This window comes from Saccopteryx leptura, chromosome 3 (assembly GCF_036850995.1).
Source record: "Saccopteryx leptura isolate mSacLep1 chromosome 3, mSacLep1_pri_phased_curated, whole genome shotgun sequence".
Classification (NCBI taxonomy): domain Eukaryota; kingdom Metazoa; phylum Chordata; class Mammalia; order Chiroptera; family Emballonuridae; genus Saccopteryx; species Saccopteryx leptura.
The window spans coordinates 117,300,815-117,318,320 of NC_089505.1; the positions used below are offsets into that span (position 1 = coordinate 117,300,815).

The 17,506-nt window shown below is 45.5% G+C and overlaps 1 pseudogene; it reads right to left on the bottom strand.

Moving 5' to 3' along the window:
* Positions 1-3,367: 3,367 nt before the first annotated feature.
* On the bottom strand, positions 3,368-11,351 carry LOC136398292 (glyceraldehyde-3-phosphate dehydrogenase-like; annotated as a pseudogene).
* Positions 11,352-17,506: the final 6,155 nt, after the last annotated feature.

Below are 17,506 nucleotides of genomic sequence, written 5' to 3' on the forward strand. Positions count from 1 at the left end.
AGGCTGTCTGCTGTAACAGAGTGAATAATTTCTGTGATTTTGTGGTGTTTTTTTGTTTGTTTGTTTGTTTGTTTGTTTTGTATTTTTCTGAAGCTGGAAACGGGGAGAGACAGTCAGATAGACTCCCGCATGCGCCCAACCGGGATCCACCCGGCACGCCCATCAGGGGCGACGCTCTGCGCACCAGGGGGCGATGCTCTGGCCCTCCAGGGCGTCACTCTGCCGCGACCAGAGCCACTCTAGCACCTGGGGCAGAGGCCAAGGAGCCATCCCCAGCGCCCGGGCCATCTTTGCTCCAATGGAGCCTTGGCTGCAGGAGGAGAAGAGAGAGACAGAGAGGAAGAAGGGGGAGGGGTGGAGGAGCTAATGGGCGCTTCTCCTATGTGCTCTGGCCAGGAATCAAACCGGGCCCCCCGCATGCCAGGCCGACGCTCTGATTCTGTATTTTAAGTGATTAATGTCGTTGATACCTTCAATGTACACATGTTGCTTCACATAACCCCAAAAGTAAGACTGATGGCCTACCAGAATGGGGTTTCTCCACCAAACTGCCGGTTTCCTTCAACTGCTTATCCCATCGAGTAATGTTATTCCTATGTGGTGATGCTTCGTTATAAACGCGCCGTTATTCACATTGCACTTTGGTCACGAGTTCGAAATTAGCGAGCCACAGAACACACTGAACTTTCCTCTGTACTGTCCACATCTTGACTGGGCATGGCCGTGGGCTGCTTCGCTGTATACACGGTGTTACGTCATCATCTGCGCATGGGCACATGCTGCCACATCATCCTACAGAAACTGGGAGGGTTTTCCTTTTATTTGGTGAATATTTCACATTTCTATCGTCTTTTGTTGCTTTCCTATGACCGGCCAAAAGTGTACCATGACTTTACGGACACACTGTATAACCAACATAAAACATGAGAACTGTGAATGACATGGGACAGGGACACAGTAAAAGGCAAAATTAATGTAAGCAATCAAAGTGACACATGAACAATAAATATTTATGGAGAACATTGACTATAAAGCCAATGGTATATGGAGCAAATGCAACTCACAGAGCTGACTTGGTGCATGGAGCCAATGTGGTTCATGGAGCAAACGCATTATTTTCTGCATTGTGCTGTGGAAGGACACAGAACATCAAGGGACCAGGGTTCTAGTCTCAAGCTTGCTAACTTGTCTTGTGACTTTGGACAATTCAGTTCCTTTATCTGGATCTTACTTCACTCATCTATAATATGAACACCCTAAATTTGATGTGTAAAATTCTATATCCTAGAAAGTTCAGTGCATGCAACTCAAATGCAGTAAACTGTGACTCCTCTGTGAACCATACAATGAAGAAGGAAACCACAGAAGAATGAGTTGCTGCATGTGTACTGCCCATCTGTGAACCATAGTGGGCAGCACACCTGACTGTGACTCTGACTCTTTCAAGGGATCTGAATGACTTATGAGGCTCTCTAAGAATTCTGACACAGAGCCTCAGGGTTAGTGGGAACATCCTGCTTTCTTCCAGGCCTCACTGGTGGCCCTGAGATCCTGGCGATGAGTTTATTCAGTTCCAATAGTTCTCGAGCATCCATTATGGCCCAGAGAGTATCAGACCCTGTGGAAAACAAGAGAAATAGACCATGGATAACATATACAGTCATGAAAGTATAATTTATAACCAAAGAAGATGACACAGTAATCTGTGGGGACCAATGACCTCATAGGAGTGCCATTCTCTCAGTGTATGCCAGATGCAGAGGACCAGGTTACACCCACCCAATTCCTGTTCACCACTGTGCCCTGCAGCACTTTGCAAGCTCTCCAGAGGTTCAAGTCAGAGAGACAGAGAGAAATCCCAAGGAGCGTAATATTGTTTCTTCCACTAGTAGAATGAAAGCTCGAATAGAAGTTAAGTTTAATTATTGAAATATAAAGAGGCAAAACTCTCAGAAATAAACAGGTTTTGCAATAAAGAGCAACGGAAAAGAGAAACGTACTCAACAAGAGTTGACAGGTAAAGCCTTGTGAGGGATTGTTGTTAGTTGATACCCGAGGATGAGAAGGAGTCACCTCTGCAAATAACCAGGAGAAAGGCATTTCAGGCAAGGGGACATCAGCCACCAAGCCTCCAAGTCTAGAAAGGACTGTATATTGCATACAGAGATAAAAGAAAGCTCATGTGGTCATAATACAGTGAGCAGGGGAGATAGAGATAGAATGGAGAGGTTGGCAAAGAGTCTCTACAGAGCCCTATACAATATGTGTTTATACTACGTGCAATGTTTATACTTCGTTCTTATTTAGAGAGTGATCCAGCTTTAGGAATGGTCGACTCCACTATGAGTGTGATATGAGGTTGGAGAAAAGGTCATTGGGGTGAGAATGTCAGCAACTCACAGGCCAGGAATGAGAATAGAGAATCATCCTTTAAAGAATAAAATCTTGCCATTTTCAGCAACATGGATGGACCTAGAGTGTATTGTGCTGAGTGAAATAAGTCAGACAAATGTCAGATAATTTTGTTTATATGTGAACCTAAGGAAGAAAAAAAATGAACAAGCTGAACAGAAACAGACCATAGATACATAGAACATTTTGACAACTGCTAGATGGGAGGGGTTTGGGAGGATGGGTGAAAAAGATGGAGGTTCTTAAGAAGTACAAGCTTGTAGCTGCAAAATAGTCATGGGAATGTAAAATACAGCATAAAAATACAATCAGCCTGATCTGTGGTGGCGCAGTGGATAAAGCGTCAACCTGGAAATGCTGAGGTTGCCGGTTCGAAACCCTGAGCTTGCCTGGTCAAGGCACATATGGGAGTTGATGCTTCCAGCTCCTCCCCCCTTCTCTCTCTGTTTCTCCTCTCTCTCTCTCTCTCTCTCTCTCTGTCTCTCCTCTCTCTCTCTCTCTCTTTCTCTGTCTCTCCCTCTCCTCTCTAAAAAATGAATAAATAAAAAAATAAAAAGAAAAATATAATCAATAATATTGTAAAAACTATTATGGTGCTAGATGGGTGCTGGATTTATTGGAGTGATCACTTAATAAGTTATATAAATGTCTGGTCACTGGGTTGTACACCTGAAATTAATACATCAATTAAAATTAAAAAGTAAATAATTAAAAAAAAATAAAGACAAAACAAGAAAACAGGTGGTCACTTGTTCATTTTATTTATATTTATTTATTTTTTGGCTGGGTACAGTAAATTTATTGATGGTGCCTAACAATATAGGGACCCTTAAGCCCCTCCCCTTCTTTAGGGGGTCTGTGATGGAAACTGTGATGGTCAGGAGATTCTCAGTGGGTTGGAGGATCAATTTGGGGCAAGGATTCCCCAGCAGCTGAGAGCCTCTTTTCCTCTTACTCATAGTGATGGTCCAGGGGGCTCTAATTTCTTAGAGGTCATGTGGACCACAAGGTTTACCACCTTGTTGCTTTAGCCAAATTCATTGTTCTATCACAAAATGAGTTTGACAAAGTGTTTATTGAGGGCAATGCAGCCCCAACATCAAAGGTGGAGGAGTGGGTGTCATTGCTAAAGTTGCGAGAGACAATCTGTTCATCTGTGTGTCCCAGAATGCCCTTGAGGGAGCCCTCTGATGATTGTTTTAGTACCTCCTTAATGTTATTGTATTTAGTAGCTTTCTCCAGGTGGCAAGTCAAATCCACAACCAACACACTTAAGGTGGGGACAGGAAAGGCCATGTCAGTGAGCTTCCCATTCAGGTTATGTATGACCTGGCTCAGAGCCTTGGCAGCACCAGTAGAAGCAGGGATGATGTTCTGGGCAGCACCTCAGCCATCATGCCACAGCTTCCCAGAGAGGTTGTCCACAGTCTTCTGGGTGGCAGTGATGGCATGGACCGTGGTCATGAGTCCTTATGGGATGCCAAAGTTGTCATGGATGACCTTAGTCATAGAGACCAAACAGTTTGTGGCACAGAAAGCATTGATGACAATCTTTAAGGAGTTTTCAACCTTGTCAAAGTTCACATCCATCACAAACATGGAGGCATCTGCAGAAGAGGCAGAGTTGATTGTAAGGTATTTTCCGCTGAGAAAGAAAGAAGGTCGTAGCCACCAAGTGTGGACTAACAAAAGCTTTATTTAGAGCGCATCCAGGGCAAAGTTCTCCGATTCACAAGACAGGGGCCAGAGAAGTCGTGCAGCCTCCCCCATCCAGGGTAACTTATAGCATCGGTATGGTGATGGTGGGTTGATATGACAGGGCAAAATTTCTTCGGCTGACAGTAGTTTTTCTTCAAAGTGCTCCTGGGTCGTTTCTGTTGGCGAGCATGGGTGTGGGTGGTTCTAGCCAAAGTCCCTGGACCTGGTTCCTCATGTGACCTTCTCCCATTGCCAACGTACCTCACATTCCGACCTTTTATGTTAGATAGGGTCGCCACTGTTTGCTTGGCTACTTCCTGCTGGTTAGGGGCATTGTGGGGAAGGGAGGTCGGAAAGTGGTGGCTCTGAGGGAAGTCACATATATGGGTGTAGGAGTATCTGGTTGACTGTGACTAGAGAAACCTCGCTGATGAGGCCCTGTAAGAATCTAAGAAAAAGAGGAGTAAACATGAGCAATATGTTGATAATTAGAAGAGGACTTAGGATTGGGGCAGCCCAGGTGAGGATGGGTGACTACCATCAGGAGTTAAGCGGGTTGTAAGAAGAGAGATCCTTGTGCAGTTTTTCTTGCAGATGGTTGAGGACATTGATGTTTTCTTCCATTAGGACAGTCTCATTGATACAGTAATAGTATTGCTCTCTGCTTTAATTCTCTCTGGCAGCAGGTTCCCGGTGGGAGGGACAGGAGTAACAGGAGGATCTGCAGGGCCCAACATTTGGTGAGCCAAAGACGGGTGGGGCTCAGTGGTTCTGACTGCCAGCGGTCTGTATGGGGTCCTGTCCACCTACACTGAAGGAAGCCGAGCTGGAGTTCCTTCAGAAGAACCCTGTTTCCTGGCTGGAGGGGGACTGCTGGGTGCGCTTCATATGGACTCCCTATGGGAGGAAGGGTCCCGTCCGCGTGTTCCCTGAGAAGATGGTGGAGTAAAGATAGAAAGGGGAGGTATGTGGCAAGAGGAGGGGGTTGACAGGTAAGTTGTGATTGATTAAAAGTGTTCTACCATAAACCAGCTCAAAGGGGCTGAGTCTAGTGGGGTTTCGTGGGGTTGCTCTGATTCTGGTGAGTGCCAGGGGGACAAGGTTTGGCCAGGAGAGTCTGGTCTTGATGGGAAGTTTAGTTAGTTGATCCTTCAGGATGCCATGGGCCCTTTCCACCTTCCACACAATTGAGGGTGATTGGGTATGTGGAGTCTCCAGGTAATGTTGAGAGAGGTGGCAACATGCTGAACTATTTGGGCAGTGAAAGCCGGGTTATTTTCTGACTGGATGGTAGTCGGCAGTCCAAACCGTGGGATGATGTTTTCAACGAGAATGGAGGCAACGGTCTCTGCCATTTCTCGAGAGGTGGGAAAGGCTTCTATCCACCCTGGAAAGATATCAAGCAAAGTTAAGAGATAACAGAGATTTTTGTGAGGGGGTATAAGATGAAGTCAATTTGCCAATCTTGGCCTGATAAGTGCCTCTCAATTGATGAGTGGGGAAGCGGGGGTGGAGCCCCCCTGTTTTGGTGCCCTGGACAGTGGATGAAGTCCACTATTTCAGGGGAGTAGACTCCTGCATTGTTGGGGTGAGGGTTTGAGCCTCACCTTTGTTAGTTCTTAAGCCTTCTCCTGATGGCCCCTCTTCAGCTGTGCCTGTCTTAGGTTGTCCCTGCTTTCAGGAATCTTAGCCATCTTTGTCTATCAAGCCATCTTAAAGGCCAAACAGAGTTATGTGATTGAGAAAGGAGCAACGTCTTTTCCAAAATGCTTAGTTTTATTTATTTATCCATTCTTAGCAGCTGATGATGCTATCTTACAATAATTTTTTTTCCCTAATTCTAGAGCTGATTGCTATGCAAAGGCTAAGCTGACTGTTTCCATATCTTCTTTGATTCTGGCTAACAAAAATTGGTGGAAAGTGTCCACAATTTCCTAACTTGCTTGGGTGTTAGAATCTCACTTAAGTTAGGAAACCAGAAACATTTTCTTGGGGTGGTCTCGATTGCCTTAAGTGTGGCAGCATATGTAGAATACAGATTCGAACAGTCCTGTTAGGACTTGAGGCTTTCCTGATAAAGGAAATTCTGAGTTTTCTAATTCTATAAGTTATTTGGGTAAAAAGGATTTAAATTTTTTACTAATATTTAGACCAAGATTTCAACATCACAGGGCTATGAAATAGCAAATAAAAAGGAAAATTGAAAAAAAAAAGAAAAGGAAAAAAAAGGAAAATTGACAAAAGGTTCTTGAAATAACAAATACATTTTTAACATGGAATATACATTTTACACAAGGGGTTCTTGGTACAAAAAGGAAGTCCTTGGATTTAGCAGACTTTATAACTCTATATGACTTATCATTAGTACAATTTTAGTACAATTTACAATAAGAGGATTGTAAACTACTATCTCCTCAATGAACCACTGATTTACTGAGAAAAATAAGGAATGATAAAAATGCACTCACTATTTCATAACTACCCAGCTGGCAAAAAGATGCTAATCCTGTTCTTGGCCCACAGTGCTTTACACTATTAAGTCAATATAAGGGAATCAATCAGGGTGTCTAGGATTTCAGGTGACAGAGGGGGAGCAGGTGCTGGGAGCCGTGAGAGGAGCCAGCCTCTTTTATTTTTTTTATTTTTTCCACCACTTTTCGTGCTGCCATTAGCAAAACAATGGTCCTTCCCAAGCAGAAACGCAATCCAGTCCACCTCCTGCAACCAACTGTCTTGCTCCCAGCAGCTGCCTAGTGCCATTTGTCACAACAAAAGCAGCAAACAAACAAACAAAAAAACAAATTTCACAAATTGACCTTCCCAACAGTGGGCTACTCTAGAACATATGAGGTTTTCAATTTTCTTGGGGACACAGCAATTCCGCAATTCCCAGAGAACCCACTGTTACAATTTTCCACCATATGGTTAAAAGAGTGGCTCTCCCCCATGAACCCCATATCTCCTATGTAAGACAACAACCACGCCACACGAAGGAACTGGGGAAGGGTAGGAGAAACTTGGAGGGGATCCAACACCCGCCTCAGCCCTGTCAGTCCTCAAGGTTCAGAACCTCAGAACTTTCTTTGGCTTTTGCCCTCTGGTTTTAAGCCAGAAATGTCCGATTTTTGCATGCAAGAACTTAATTCAGGCCTTAAAAACAGACACATTTAGACATTAAACAAAGAGTTCACATACAATTATACAAATTAAGAAATTTAAATGAGTGCACTTTACTTATTTCGTTTAAAATTTCACCAGAGATTTTCCTGACAAACAAAGAGAACTTACAAAACAGACCATTTACTATTTACCTCTACACTTGACTTTTAGGAACACAGTTCAACAGACAAAGGAAGTGGTTCCCCATCTGGGCCTCTCAGGTGCTCGCCCAGCCATGTCCCTGGAACTTAGGCTCAGACACCAGAGATCCTCACTCACACACCAATAACTCAGGGGTTTTAGACAGAAACATTAAAAACAAAGAATGAGATCTTATTTTTCTCTCTCTCATGCTGCATACCCCTCACTCAAAGTCAAATCGTCCTCCGTCACCTTCTATCTGGTTTTCTTTGTGCCCCTCCCCTCCCCCCACTCCCTCCCTCTCCTTCCTCGCCCCTCCCCACCCCTTCCCTGTTACCATCACATTCTTGTCCATGTCTCTGAGTCTAATTTTTATGTCCCATGTATGCATGGGTTCATATAGTTCTTAGTTTTTTCTAATTTACTTATTTCACTCTGTATAATGTTATGAAGATCCATCCATGTTATTGTAAATGATCTGATGTCATCATTTCTTATAGCTGAGTAGTATTCCATAGTATATATGTACCAAAGCTTTTTAATCAATTCGTCCTCTGATGGACACTTGGGCTGTTTCCAGATCTTTGCTATTGTGAACAATGCTGCTATAAACATGGGGTGCATTTCTCCTTCTGGAACCGTTCTATGGTGTCCTTGGGGTATATTCCTAAAAGTGGGATGGCTGGGTCAAAAGGCAGTTCGATTTTCAATTTTTTGAGGAATCTCCATAGATTCCTCCACAGAGGCTGCACCAGTCTGCATTCCCACCAGCAGTGCAGGAGGGTTCCCTTTTCTCCACATCCTCGCCAGCACTTATTCTGTGTTGTTTTGTTGATGAGCGCCATTCTGACCGGTGTGAGGTGATATCTCATTGTGGTTTTAATTTGCATTTCTCTAATGACTAGTGATGTTGAGCATTTTTTCATATGCCTATTGGCCATCTGTATGTCCTCTTTGGAGAAGTGTCTATTCATTTCTTTTTCCCATTTTTTGATTGGATTGTTTGTCTTTCTGGTGTTGAGATTTACAAGTTCTTTATAAATTTTGGTTATAAACCCTTTATCAGACATACTGTCAAATATGTTCTCCCATTGTGTAGTTTGTCTTTTTATTCTGTTCTTATTGTCTTTAGCTGTGCAAAAGCTTTTTAGTTTGATATAGTCCCATTTGTTTATCCTGTCTTTTATTCCCCTTGCCCTTGGAGATAAATCAGCAAATATATCGCTGCAAGAGATGTCAGAGAGCTTACTGCCTATGTTTTCTTCTAAGATGCTTATGGTTTCACACCTTACATTTAAGTCTTTTATCCATTTTGAGTTTATTTTTGTGAACGTTGTAAGTTGGTGGTCTAGTTTCATTTTTTTGCAGGTTGCTGTCCAATTTTCCCAACACCATTTGTTGAAAAGGCTGTCTTTACTCTATTGTATTTCCTTACTTCCTTTGTCAAATATCAGTTGTCCATAGAGCTGTGGGTTTATTTCTGGGTTTTCCGTTCTGTTCCATTGATCTATTTGCCTGTTCTTAATGCAGTACCAGGCTGTTTTGAGTACAATGGCCTTGTAGTATAGCTTGATATCAGGAGGTGTGATACCTCCCCCTTTATTCTTCTTTTTTAAGATTGCTGAGGCTATTCATGTTCTCTTTTGGTTCCATATAAATTTATGGCATATGTGATCTATATCTTTAAAGTATGTCATTGGTATTTTAATTGGTATTGCATTGAATTTATAAATTACTTTGGGTAATATAGACATTTTAATGATGTTTATTCTTCCTAACCATGAGCATGGTGTATGCTTCTACTTGTTTGTATCTTCTTTGATTTCTTTTATCAATGTTTTATAATTTTCTGAGTACAAGTCTTTAGTCTCCTTGGTTAAATGTACTCCTATGTACTTTATTGTTTTGGTTGTAATAGTGAAGGGGATTGTTTCCTTAATTTCTCTTTCTGACTGTTCATGTTGGTGTATAAAATGCCTCTGATTTTTGAGAAGAATGAGATCTTGATAAATACAACGTGTCCTTGGAAGTCTGAGGCAGGACTGATTAACTCAGTCCCTACTCAGGTCTTTCCTGAGAGCACCACCAAATGCCCCCACTCAATAGTTCCAAATTGACTAAACCCAAACAGAATTTAACAAAGCATGAGATCTGCCTCACCTACCTCCGGAGGTCAGAATTATATACTCCTTGATTTCTGCCGAATTGTCGAATTTTGGAACCAGAGGTATGTGCTGAAGAGTTTTCCGAACCTCACAGGGAAACGGGAGCCCTGGAACATCTCAGGTGGCGCCTCTCCTTGAAATCCCAGCGGGGTCAGGCAACCATCTGGAAAGACAACCCATTTGGGTGTCTCTAGCCGGTGACGTGGAACACCGGCATTCCAGATGAGCCCCCAAAATGTTGTAAAGTAGCATCCTTGAGTTTATGCAGAGAAATCAAGACAGGATACAGAAAACGTTTTATGAAGAGATTTGGATGGGATGTGCAGTAATGGCACCACACAAGGGGAAGGAAAAGAAGGAAAAGAAGAGAGTTTCTCAAGGGGGTCGGCAAAGGAGGAAAGATCAGGAGTGGAGGGTTTAGCTGAGGTTTCTATGGCTAAAAGGACCTGAGCCGTAGAGCAGGCAGCACAGAGATTAGGACAGGAGTGCAAATACTAGAAGCTCTGAATGTAAGGGATCTCCAACCATTTCCCAGTTCTCTAGCAATAGTTCCATAAATCGGTAAGAGTGTTAAAATTGAAAGTCCCTTCAGGAGGCCACCTGGTTCGATTATCCAGTGGGTATTGTTGCCTGGCCACATTGGAGAAGAAGATCAGTTTCTTCTTTTTTAGGGAGGGATCAATGTTTGAGATATTCACATAAGGCACCTCAGAGGTGTTTTTGAGCCAGATTTAGATACCTGTGCCCCCATGGCTAAACTCAGCCTCGGAGTAATCAGAGATGAGAATTGGCATCCTGCAACTCAATCTCTGGCCACCAGATGGTCAGGTAGAGTGGAAGTGTCCAGGACATCTCCACAAGCACACACACGCTTGGAATGGATAGGAGGTCCCTGATGCAGCTCTGATTACGGACAGGGAGTCTGAGAGTCAGAAGGAACTGACAGGAGGCCGGAGGCAGGGTACTTACTGAACTGTGTGCCAAAGTATGTGGGAGGTCAGAGGTCCTCTTCTTCCTTGGAAGGGAAGGGAGAGGAGCGGCCCCCATGGCCTTCAAGCTCCACCCGCGTTTTGGCACAAAATGTAAGGTATTTTCCACCGATGAAGAAAAAAGGGTGTAGCCACCAAATGTAGACTAGCAAAAGCTTTAATTAGAGTGCATCCCGGGTGAGGTTCTCTGGTCCACAAAACGGGCCAGAGGAGTCACACAGCTTCCCTTACCTGGGGGTAATTTATAGCATTGGTATGGTGGTGGCAGGTTGATATGACATGGCGAAATTTCATTGTCTGACAGACAGTTGTTCTTCTTCCAAGTGCTCCTGGGTGGTTTCTTTTGGTAGGCATGGGTGTGGGTGGTTCCAGCCAATGTCCCTGGACCTGTTTTCTTATGTGGCCTTCCTTGATTGCCAACAGACCTTACAATGATGACCTTCCTGGCTCCACTCTTCAAGTGACCCCAGCCTTCCCCAAGGTGGTGAAGACACAGGGGACTCCACAGCATAATCATCGGCACCAGCACCACCTCATTTGATGTTGGTGGGATCTCTGTCCTGGAAGACAGCGATGGACTTTCCGTTGATGACAAGCTCCCTCTTCTCAGCCTTGACTGTGCCTTCAAAGTTGCCACGAATAGAATCATACTGAAGATGTAGACCATGTATTTGAGGTCAATGAAGGGATCACTGATGTTGGCAATATTCACTTTGCCAGAGTTAAAAGCAGCCTTGGTGACTAGGAGCTCAATATGGCCAAATCCATTCACTCTGGCCTTCACCATTGTTTCTCGGCGTTGTGGCTGGTACTGCACAGGAAGAAGTGGCTGTCTGTCAAACAGGAGGAGCAGAGAGCCAAGAATCACCCTTCCAGAGAGCTGCAGGGGCTGTGGTGTCCCAGGGAGAGTCTCAGGATGAGGCTGCTGGGAGGGGCAGCTGCTGATTATGGTGCTGAAGCTGAGATGACAAAGAGGGAGACAGAGGAACTCTGTGCTTGTGATACACATGATTATTTGTACAAAATCATTCTATTCTTGTTTCTTATCACCGTTTTAAAATTATTTAATGCATGTGTTGTTGGAAGATCACATTATAATGCTGTAAGGTAACAGAATATTCAGTGAAATGGATTCGTTGAATTTGAGGAGTAGTTTATGAACTCCATGATCTTCGCTTGTAAGGAGAGATGTCTCTTACAGGGTATAAATATAGAGTTGTCCTGTTTGTTGTAAGGGAGTGTGCATGTTCATAGGGGATACAGAAGGAAGCTGAGCAGACAAAAGGCTAGACTGTATCAGTTATTCATTTATTACCTCAGTTCTCAATGCAGCTTTCAATATATGCTCAGTAATAACACAGTTGCCTTAAGTGTTTCTTCTTTAATGTGAGCGTGACGTTCAGCTTTCTCAGCGGGCACTGGAGGAACATCTCAGGACAAAGGAGATTGTCTGCATTTTCCAGTCTGGGGCTCAGGTGGCCCAGAATGCACAGTGACCTTACAATCTCAGTCTGACTGTCCTTTCATCATGGAAACCCAATCCCCCACTACCATGCCGCCCCCATTCAGCAGCCTGCCTGACTATGGAAGGTGGCCTACAGTGTGTCACTCCAGACCAAATCTGGCTCTGCTAAACCAGTGAACTCTTCTGTAATACTGTACATGAACCGCACCTTCTTCAGTGAGATCTGAACCTCTCCCAGGTCTGTCCTATCTTGGCTATGGCACCATGTATGGTCTTTGGGTACCACATCTAGTGTCTTTATATCTGATGGCTACTGTCTTATCATAGTTAACACTTATTAAACTTCACCACTATAAAGTACTGAGTGGTTTTTCTCTCCTGATTAGACTCAGAGAGCTACCGTCCATCTCTACCTTTCAGAGTTAGTTTCATTATCTGGTGCACAGCTGCCAGGTCCTCCGGGACGATATCCACCACCCGGCTGTGCTTCCTGGAAACAAAGAAGGGAATCACCATCCAGAGTGTAGGAGGCCAGCAGGGCGCCCTCGCCAGTGGGAAGCCTGTGGCTGGGGGAGGAGACTTGCATGACAGCCGGTCAGTGATGCAGACCCCGCCCCAGATGCCATCCCCCTTCCAGAAGGACTTGTTACAGACCAGGACCACCCAACCAGAGCATGTCTACTGTGTCTGAGGGCAATGGGGGCATAAAAGTAACGAGGCGTGTGGCCTTGTCTGAGTGGAGATGATGAGAAAATTTACCATGAGGTTGTGCAGTGCCGAGTTGGACTTGCCCATCCAGTAGGACATCTGGACCTCAGGCCCAGCCTTCACTACCGCCTCCACCTGGGAGCCCAGATGGATGGTGCCCGACTCAAGCTGCACCTGAGGGCTTTGGGGAGCTGGTTGAAGCCACCCGTGAATTTGGTAAAGCTGCAGGAGTGACAAGAGAGAACGGGTAAGGGTGGTACATGAGGCCAGGTGGCCCGTTGCCCACAGTGTTCCTGGTCTGAAAGGGGGGGAACCAGCTTCATATACATATTTTCAGTATATCATCTTACCTGATCTCTGTGAGGGAAAGATTATCATTGAATTCTATATTTTGGAACACTGACACCCAGAAAGAGAGGGAGTTTTTGACGGTGGATTCAGCCTCCACGCAATTCTGCATCCCAAGAGACTCCTACAGACCTGGGTTTGGAATCTGGCTCCAGCCCTTGGCCCAGTTGTGGGAATTTGGCTGTTACATAATTTCTCTGGGCCTCAGAAGAGTCACTGGTACAGTGGTTCTGAATAGTAGCACCACCTTCTAGGTGAATAGTTGTCCCTACCTTCCAGGTGGTCATAAGATGAAACGTGATAATTCTTGGAAAGTGCTTAGGACCATGCCTGACACACAGTCAGTGCTCAATACTCAAAGTTCCCTTTCTCTGCTCTGAGTGTTGGGGGAGGGGCAGACTTCAGTTCTGATCCAGATCAGCCTTACTCATCGCTTTTGGAGAAGGTGAGGTTAGATCTCAGGGACTCTAGGAATGACTTACAGCAGTGGTCCCCAACCCCCGGGCTGCGAACTTGTACCGGTCCGTGGGCCATTTGGTACTGGTCCGAAGGGAAAGAATAAATAACTTACCTTATTTCCGTTTTATTTATATTTAAGTCTGAACGATATTTTATTTTTAAAAATGACTAGATTCCCTGTTATAACTGTCTAAGACTCATTCTTGACGCTTATCTCGTAAGTTCAACAATTATATTTAAAAAACCCACAGTTTTTACGGCAATCTCGTAATTTTATTTTGTGCATTTATCCATCCCACCCTAAAGGCTGGTCTGTAAAAATATTTTCTGACATTAAACCGGTCAGTGGCCTAAAAAAGATTGGGGACCACTGACTTACAGAGTTCAACATCCTCTTTGCCTATCCCTGACCTTCTCTACTGCCCCTGGGCTCAGCCTCCCTTCCTTCAGCAGGTTAGCCTGTGGGAGGTGGAAACGCCAGACGGAGGGCTCAGTATGTAGACAGGGGCTCTGGCCAGGCCAGGGGTGGGACTGGACTCCAGGGAGGTAGAGACTTTGACAGTGGGAAGAGAGGGTCCTGGTACGTAAGGGTCAGCCCCTGGCAGGTAAGCTGAGCACAGCACCCCTCTATTACGATCCTGGGATTTCTTTGTCTCACTCACTCACCTTGGTGAAGTAAAAGTCATAAAAGGACACCTGGTGGCTGTGGTTGAAAATTTCAGACTTTGTTTCAGCTGCAAAAGGTAAGAAAAGAAAGCAATTTTAGATTAAAGCCAAATATCCAGAAATAAGACTCCTGGGTTCTCAGGATGACCCTTTCTTTGAAGAGGGTGGAAGCAAGGTGGTGGTGGGGGTAGAATGACCTGGGAGGGGTGCTTCCAGAGCTCCTAAATTCTTCTTTCCCCCCAATATCCCCTTCATTTAAAGGTCACTGGAGACTGAAATTCAAGGTGAAGACATTCACTGCAATCCAGCAGGACTGATTCATTACCAAGATTCCCTTTCCTTCCCCTGCCACCGATCAAGGAAGAAATGTCCCTGGACCATCCAGGGAAGAACATACGAGGTTGGGCTGTGGTTTGGGTGACAACATTCTTAGAGGTGTTCATGGGTAGGCAAAATAGAAGTCAGTAGAATGGCCCTGAACTATAAGAATCTTAAACTAGAAACAATGCCACATTCCTATCAGGATTGCAGTTTAGTGCCACCATCGAGGACTTGAAGGGGCGATGATTCCACCACATCCCATTTCACTCACCTGTGAGGCCTATGCAGAAACAGGTGGCCTTGGGGAATGACACTGGATTATCACAGATTTAACAAGGTAGACACTTCAATTGCAGCTGTGTTTGCATTGGTTTCAATGTCTGAGCAAATGGACACATCCTCAGGTGCCGGATATCCATCTGGCAGAGGTATTTGTTCTTATTGTCTCTTAGTAAACCCAGGCATAGTTTGCCTTAAGCTGCCAAGGCCAGTAATACACCTGTCACTCACTATTCTCCCTCAGGGGTCCATCCACACTCCAGCCTGGGTAGGAAGTTAGTCCTCAGGGCTCTTGGTTTCCTTTCATGTCCACCAGACATCACACTGGTCCATCACATTGATGACATCATGCTGCTTGGACTTAGCAAACAGGAAGAGCCATGGTGGGAGGCATAATGGTAAGAGAGTTGCATGTCAGAGAATGGAAAGTACCCAATAAAAATCCAGGAACTTCTTCAGTAGATTTCTGGGGTCCAGGGCTGTGGGATGTGTGAGATCCCCCTTCTGAGGTGAAAGACAGGTTGTTGCATTTGGCTTCTCCTGCCACCAACAAAGAGGGGCACGATGCCTAGTTGGCCTGATTTGGAGGCATTACATTCCTCATGTGGGTGTGCCACCCTGCTGCGTTTACTGAGTGACCTGAAAAGCCGCTCGTGTGAGTGAAGGTCAGAACAAGAGAAGGTTCTGTAGTGGGTCCAAGCTGCCATGCCTGTTGCTCTTCCATTTGGACCATGTGACCCAGCTGATCTGAGGACACGTGGAGTGTGAGCAGCAGACACAGGTGTTGTCCAGAGCCTGACGTCCCATGTCGGTGAATCCCAGCATGCCTACGGCTTCGGAGCACAGCCTGGCCTCCACTGAGGATAACTGCTCCCCTTTGGGGAAGCAGCCTTTGACTTTCTCTCTGTTGGGTCTTAGCAGAGACTGAACACATAATCAGGAATCACCAAGTTACCATGTGACCTGAACTCCCGTCATGAACCTGATGTTTTCTGACTTACCAAGTCGTGGACTTGGCCTGACAGTGGCATTCCATCATCAGATGGAAGTGTGTGTATGGAATTAGACTCTGGGTGTCCTGAAGGTGCAAGTAGTTTGTAAGAGGAAGTGTCCCCAGTGCCCTGCTCCTGCTACAGGGCCCTCCATAGCCAGCACGGATGGCCTCATGTTGGGTCGCATGTTGACCCTGAAGACCCCTTCTGACTCTGAGAGCAGAGAAGTGAACAAACCAGTATCAATGATCCCTCAGGACTTGGTCCATGACAAGTGCTCAGTAAGTATCTGTCATCATCTATAGAAAGAACCTTCATCCCCGGAGTGCTGGGGTGGCCTGGGAGAAAACACATGTGACAGTGCGCTGTGCACTGTAAAGTTCTGTGAGCTGTCCCAAAGGAGCGTTAAGATGATCTTGATCATTAGTGTCATCACCACCTCTTGCTATTCCCTGTGCTCACTCCCCAGACAGACATGCAGAGAACTTTCTGGGCACTGTCATAGCAAATGAGAGCTAGTTCCCACAGGATCCATCACAGAGGTGTTCTCAGCCTGGGGCCAATTAGAGAGTCTGGGCTTGTCAGAACTTCAGGCGTCCTGGCTTCCCCTTCTCCTGAGCCCCCCCCCCCCCCTCTTCTCCTGGAGACCTGTGAGCTAACCTGGCTAAGAATTTAGCATCCAGAGTCCGGACATCTCCCTCATCCACACACACCCCACCCTGCTCTGGGCTGATCCAACCCCCTGTTTATCATGACCACGGCTCAGACAGCAGGAGGGATTTCACGGGCTGCAGTTACTTTAGAGTTAACCACTGACGCACATGGTGCTGTGGACACAGCCATCTTAAGAAGCAAGGGCCAGGGGACTGGTGCTGGCCCACCATTGTCTAGCTGCATGTTCTTGGCCAAATCCCTCAGCAGTTCCTGGTCATATTTTGTGTTTTGGAAATGGAGGGTAGAACCATGCTTGGCAGTCTTCAAGTAACTCTGTCACTGAGAAAATCAAAGTGGTAGAGTGTCATTCTGTCTATGATTCTAGATTGTTTCTGAATGTGGGCAAGTCCCTGTTCCTCCCAGGACCACAGTTTCCTCCTGCATCCAATGGGGAGGTGGATCTCTGCCTGCTCCACCTCTTCAGGGCTGAGTGAGGGTCAGTGACATGTGAGAAGACTCAGGGCTGTAGCTCAGGGCAAGACATGGTTCTCATCCCATTATAGTTATGAGGAAAATGATTGATGAGTAATGTTTTCATCGTTCTTGAGTTTTGAGCCCCAACTCCTTAATGCCCTTGGACAAGTGGACCCCATCTGTCTGGCGTGGTGGAAGTGTGTGTGTGTGTGGGAGGGTAGTGAGATACAGGGGAGAATGCCCACAGGGTGGTCCTCTGAGAGTGTGTCTGAGTGTGAGGAAGAGCTGAGGGAGACCTGGGATCACATTCCTCCCTCTTATCCTCCCACGACGAACCAGATGGACCTTCTGGTGCTTCTTACCTAGGACAAGTTCAGGAACACATAGTGGATGAAACTCCACAGAAGCCACAAAGAGGGAGTCTGTACCCTTTCTGCCAGGAGTGATTTCAGGAGAGGAGAGTGGGAGACAGGAGATCAGGAAGTAGACAAAGGAGGACACTGACCTTCATCAACAGCTTATTCTGTGCTAAGCATCGGGCTCACATCCCCATGTGGCATCTCTAGATCTGCTTCA